Source organism: Chionomys nivalis, chromosome 19 (genome assembly GCF_950005125.1).
Source record: "Chionomys nivalis chromosome 19, mChiNiv1.1, whole genome shotgun sequence".
Classification (NCBI taxonomy): Eukaryota; Metazoa; Chordata; class Mammalia; order Rodentia; family Cricetidae; genus Chionomys; species Chionomys nivalis.
In genome coordinates, this window is record NC_080104.1 from 9,214,396 (window position 1) to 9,220,395 (window position 6,000).

Genomic DNA, 6,000 nt, shown 5'->3' on the forward strand with positions numbered 1-6,000 from the left:
TGGCATTTATACAAATACACATAAATAAAAAATGGATCTACTTTTAAAAGGCAGTTACTGGAATAAATAGCTTGAACTTCTTCTCGACTTTCGTTCCTACCACCCCCACTTCATAAAGTTACTTAGTGATCTAAACAGATGAAAAGCCATCAGGGAACCAGAGAGCTGGGACAGCCTTAAGGAACGTGCTCTTTTGACAAAGAAGAAAACTAAGACTCCTAGAAGAAAGAACAAGGACAGCTCACACAGATCACACAGTAAATGGCTTTTAATTGTTTAATTGGTTTTAATTGTCAACTTGGCACAATACCTTGGAATGGGTCCTGATGAGGGACTGGCTAGTCCAGGCTTGCTCCTGGCTGTCTTGATTGTTAATTGATTTGGGAAGACCCACCTACTGTGGGAGGCGCCATTCCCTAGGCAGGGGTCCTGGATTGTCTGAGTGTGGCAAGCCAGCTGTGCAGGGCAAGCAAGCAGGTTTTCATTTCTCTCTGCTCTTGTCTGTGGTGATGTGACTGGTGTCAAGTTCCTGCTGCTGTGGTTTCTGCACAGCAACGGACTGCAGCCTGTAACTGTGAGCTAAAATAAACTCTTCTTCCTCTTTACTTGTCTTTTGTCAAGATTTTGATCACAGTAACACATATGAAACTAGGTAACTGCCCACACCCTCCAGGTCAAAGTGTGAAGCTCTCTCGAGGATCTGACTGGGTCCTGAGGGTCCCCCCTAGTTGTTGCTGTCTAAGGAGAAGACCCCATGTGTCTTCTTGAGCCTAGAGAATGCTTTGAGATTCAGGGAGAAGCAGGAGTGTTCATTGCACCTGGCTCACTGGCAGTCTGGGGCAGGATGGCCAGAGCAGCAGCCCCATCGCCAGACCATCCCACTGCTCAGAATCAGTTTGCTTCCAGTTACCCTCTCCAGCCAATGGCTCAGTTTCCCTCTGGTTCAAAGATGGCTGCTACATTCAAGTGACCACTTATACACTCAGTGACCTCATACCATGGAAATCTGACTGTGACTGGATCTCCTCACTATGTAGGCCAGGCTGGCCTAGAACCCGCCATCTTTCCTCTTTTCCATTATGGGGATTCACCATCATGATCTACTTGAAAGCATCTGTTTTTGCTACTGAGACTCTCCCAGAACAATCCTCTCATTGGTCAGAATAAGATTTTAAACTTCTTTCTAAGCCAATGACAGTCAAGGGAGTCATATGTCCGGAATTGACCTAAACTAATAGGAACTGCCCTGTGGTCTTGGATGAGGCACTCAGATGAATTCCGGGCTCTGTCACCAAGATGGAGGTAATGACAACAGACACAGACAAGCCCTAACAACATCTTCCCCCTGAGCACAAGTAAGGCACACTCAGTGTGTGGACCTGGAGCTAAAGTGACCAAGTTCAAATCTTTGCCTCTACTGCTTCCTAGCTGTGTGTCTTCAAGCTGGTTATTTGGCTTCTCTGTGCCTTAGATTTTTTTGAGAAATAGAACAAACTTGACCTCTTGTTCTATAAAGATGACACATTAGTGCATGTAAAATACGCAAATAGCATCAACCTGGAAGAGACTTGTCCCCAGTTAATGTCAGAAAGCAGTGCGTGTGATTGGTTACTGCTTAATTCTCTCCATAGTTTACAGATGTAAACATGCAGGCAGCCCCTAGGCCTGACAGCACTGCCTCTTCTAGTTTATGGTTAGTCTAGAACTGAACCTCAATTTTCAGATCTTGGGACTTCACAAACCAAACGCCAGCCCTCCTACTTATGAAGACCAACTTTCTCGCCCTCCTCCTTGCTGACATTTACAGCATTCCTCTGGAAACATCCCTGACTGCTCCAAGCTGTCACCTAACTCTGCTCACTCCACCCTCTGTCCCCAAGCCCTCAGTGTCCCCCGGGCTCTCATAGGGATGTCTTTCTCCCTTCTTAGACTGCAGGGCAGGAAAGAGTCTCTTGATTGACTCTTTGAGTTCTTAAGAAACAAGACAGTACATCTATTAGGCAGTGTTTTCCCGAGGCCCCAAACCAAAGGAATGAAGAAGAGAGGAGAGGAGAGAAGCGGTGGGAGAAAGAGGGTAGGGATATTATTTACTAGAATGGCTTACAACCAGTAGGGACTGCCAAGTCCAACGTGCTGGAGAAGCAGAAAACCCAATAGCTGTTCACTCCATAGTGCCTCAGCAGTCCCAATCTGGTGCTGAAGAGGATTCCTGGAGTCCCAGCCCTTGGCCCGTGTTGGAATTTAAAGCTAGAGTCTGACACTGGTAAAGGATGCAGCAGCAGCAGCAGCAGCAGGCATAGATGTACTCACCACCAAGACATGAAGGCAGGCAAGAAAAGCACACTGATTCGGGCCAGTCATCAGAGGGTACCACTCACTCTAGGCGAGGGTCTCTTCTCAGCTAATCTTTCCTGAGACTGCCTTCATAGATCCACTCTCAGGCGTGTCTCTTAGGTGATCCCAGATCTAATCAGGTTGATAATCAAGATTAACTTCATGGAATCCTCCATTGGACATTTCCTGTTTACCGAGTCACACGGAGCTGGATCAAAACACACAGTGTCTACCTGAAAGGACTTCCTGTTCAGCTGGGAACAGAACTGGCACATCTGAGACCCTTGGGCATCTAAATACTCGATGAAGTGGTTGCAGGCTCCACCCACTCTCCATTTATTATAGCACCCACACACCTGCCTGCCTGGCATCCTGGTGCTCCTTGAAAGTCAGGGTCACACCTTTGGTAGCAGCAACTGGAGCCCATTGCAGAGCTTGGCGAGTTTGGAGTCTCAAATGCTTGTGTACTTCTGCTGACTGAACAAGCCGGCAAGTTCATGGACAGCGTGAGAGTACCGCAAAGGATCTGTGCTAGCCCCCCTTGTTTCTTTCTCAGAACAACAGCCCGGGGACCTGGGTGACAACCTGATGACAGACTGAGTCCTCAAGAGGCCACCCAGCCTGGGAAGCTGAGAGTAGAAGGCACACTGGTTGAAGACACCAGGCAGGCTGGCTGAGAAGATAATCCTTTAATTAGCAAGATCCTGCCCTGTACTTGTCCCTGGAAGGGAAGCTGAGGTGGGGAAGGATGCAGCCGAGGAGAGATTCCATGTGCCCCTGGGTCAGACAGCTTGGCTGAGATGCCAGGAAGAAGCTGTGTTTTAAGAAGTAACCTAGCAGGTTACAAGACAGTGGTGCAGGCTGCTTCCTCCAGGATTCCCAGAGTCCCCACTGCTGACTCCTGCCACAAACCGCTGCACTCGTCACTGCTGGCTTTCCATGGGAACGGTAGATGTTGAAGATTCCTGAGTGTGCTCTCATGTTTGTCACTTCAGCCAAGCCCGGGATCCACTCTGTAGGAGTCTTCCTGTCCATATCTCACAACACAAAACTAAATCTCTAGGTCAAAGGCCTTACAGGGACTCCTGCCTGTAATCCCAGCACTCGAGAATCGAGGCAAGAGAATCACCGTGACTTTGTGGCAAAACTGGGCTACAGAGTTCCCCAAACAAAACAGAACAAAATAAAAAAGGCTTGGCCAATGATTCCTATCTAGTAAGGCCAGCATTCTGGGTCAGAGCTCAGAGCTTGCATGAGCTGCTTTGGCGGTGGGGGGTGGGGGGAGGATGGAGGCTGAAGATTCCTGTCTTTGTGTTTTCTGATGACACAGCAGTTTGTCTCCGGCAGCCATGATCTCTGTGCCACTGCTCTTCTATCCGTCTTTATGGATCCCAATAGTAAGTCTTTCTGCACATGTGTGTCTGTGTGTGTTATGTACATGTGTCTGTGTAAATGTGTCAGTGTGATATGTAAATGTTTATGCCTCTGCTTCCGCCTTGGTGTGTGTGTGTGTGTGTGTGTGTGTGTGTGTATGCGTGTGTATACAGTCACGCATGTAAGCAGGTGCCTTCAAAAGCTAGATAAGTGCATCAGATCCCCTGGAGCTGCAGTTACAGCTGGTTGTGAGCTTCCCAACATGGGTGCTGGGAACCAAATCAGGTCCTCTGCAAGAGTAGCAGCACTCTGAAGCACTGGGCCATCTCCCCAGCCTTTGTCTCTGTCTTTATGTGAGTGGGGTCCATGGATAAGAATGTGTAATGTGTGTGATTTTGTGTGAATGTGTGTACTTGTCTGTGTATATATGTGTCTCTGTGTGTGATTGTGCACACATGTGTTGCTTGTCTATGTAAGCCTATATGTGTGTGCTCTATGTGACTGTATGTGTGCTTGTCTGTGTGTGTACACATGGGAGCATGCATGCAGAGGCCAGGGAAGAGGCAGAGCATCCCTTGTGCTATAGACGTGTTCTGGGCACAGTGATGGATCCTCTGAGTGGCCAACTGGTGCCATGATTCCTCCTAAATGATAATCACTTACTCTGGCATTTTAAAAAGCTCCATTCCGCACATTGTCTGGTCCCGTACAAAGGGAGGAGCTGACGTGGCCATTGTGCTGAGAAATCTTGTCATCCTGTCACCGGGTTGTCTACCCCACTCATCCCTGGTCACTCAAGGACCATTCACAGATGGTTCTGTTACCCCCCTCCATCACTCTCCTATCCTTTTTCTTGTTCCGAGGAATGTATAGTATTTCTGGGTGCACCTAAATGTCCCCTACTATTAGCCAACTCAGATGACAGCATATGGTTTCAAGTAGCCTCCTTGAGCTCCTGACCTCATCTGGAGCAAGTTGCTAATGCTGAGACCTATGATGTCTCACTTATAAAACAGGGAACACAATGTCCCCTGAGAAGATGCAACATTTCCAAAATGGTTTCATGGAGACAGCCCTGCACACAGCTGTCCTGCTCATGACAGCTCTCAGCGTCCCAAAGCCAGAGGCGCACTGCCGCCCTCTTTCCTGCCTTCTTCCTTAGAGGAGATGTGGTGGCCCCTCTAACCTGTCCCATTTTCTTCTGCTTCAGCCCCGCAACCACCTCTGTACTTGAAGCCCCTCTCAAACCATCTGCTTGGGCCCTTCACAGCCCAAGGCTCTGTCTAGCTGCGCCATGATTCAGAAGAGGCTTGCTTGCAATAGTATGAGTGTCTGAGCCACCGTACTAGTTTTTGCTGGGGGTGGAGATGCTTTTGGATGTGTTGTAGGCACAGAGATTTATATGTATAAGCTTTGTGTGTGTACCCATACCTGTCTATGCATGTGTGTGTACCCATACCTGCCTATGCGTGTGTGTGTACCCATACCTGCCTATGCATGGATGGTTCTTGGGCAGGCGTCACATGTATGTGTGTGCATGGGCATCTGACTATGCATGACCTGTCCCCTAAAAAAAAGACAGAAGTTTTTCTTCTCCTAAGTTCTCCATCTATTGATGAGCTTCCCACAATTCCTGGAGGCAGGAATGTAGATTGGGAGCTTCTCACAATCTTGAGGCAGAGGTGCAGATTGGGTCCTTCAGAGCTCCAGGGATGGGTGTTCTAAGCCTTTATCACCCAAAAAGTCCTACCTTGAAGTCAAACACAGACTGTCCTTCCCATGTGGGTGATTCTTAGAAAAGAAATCGTGGGCTCTGATCAGGTTACCTATGAACAAAGACAACCATATACTTGCCCCTTTGTACTGTCTGTCACCTCTGTCTCAGCCAAGTAGAAAAGGAACTTCCTGCAGGCTTTGAAGAAGTCAGCTGTAATGTGCGAGAGGACCAGGAAGGCCTTAGCAGCCAAGTGTGAGCATCACTTGCAACCAGGGAGGAAGTGAGGCTCTTGACTACAAAACTCCTGCCCATGAGGCAAACACACTCCCAAAGCCTCCACAGTCTTTCTTTCCATGGGCCCAGACTGCGGGCTGGAAGATCTGAAACTGTGAGCCAAGTTAGATCCATGAACCAGTCAAACCATTAACTAAATTCCTACTGACTACATTGCTGCAGAGTTCTGATTTCTTGGCCCCTCACTCAATTTTCCCAGACTGCAAACAGGACGAGGAAGATTTTCCTACCTGGGGGCCAATCCCATATAATTGTGAAAGAAACACACAGTAGTCTCCCTC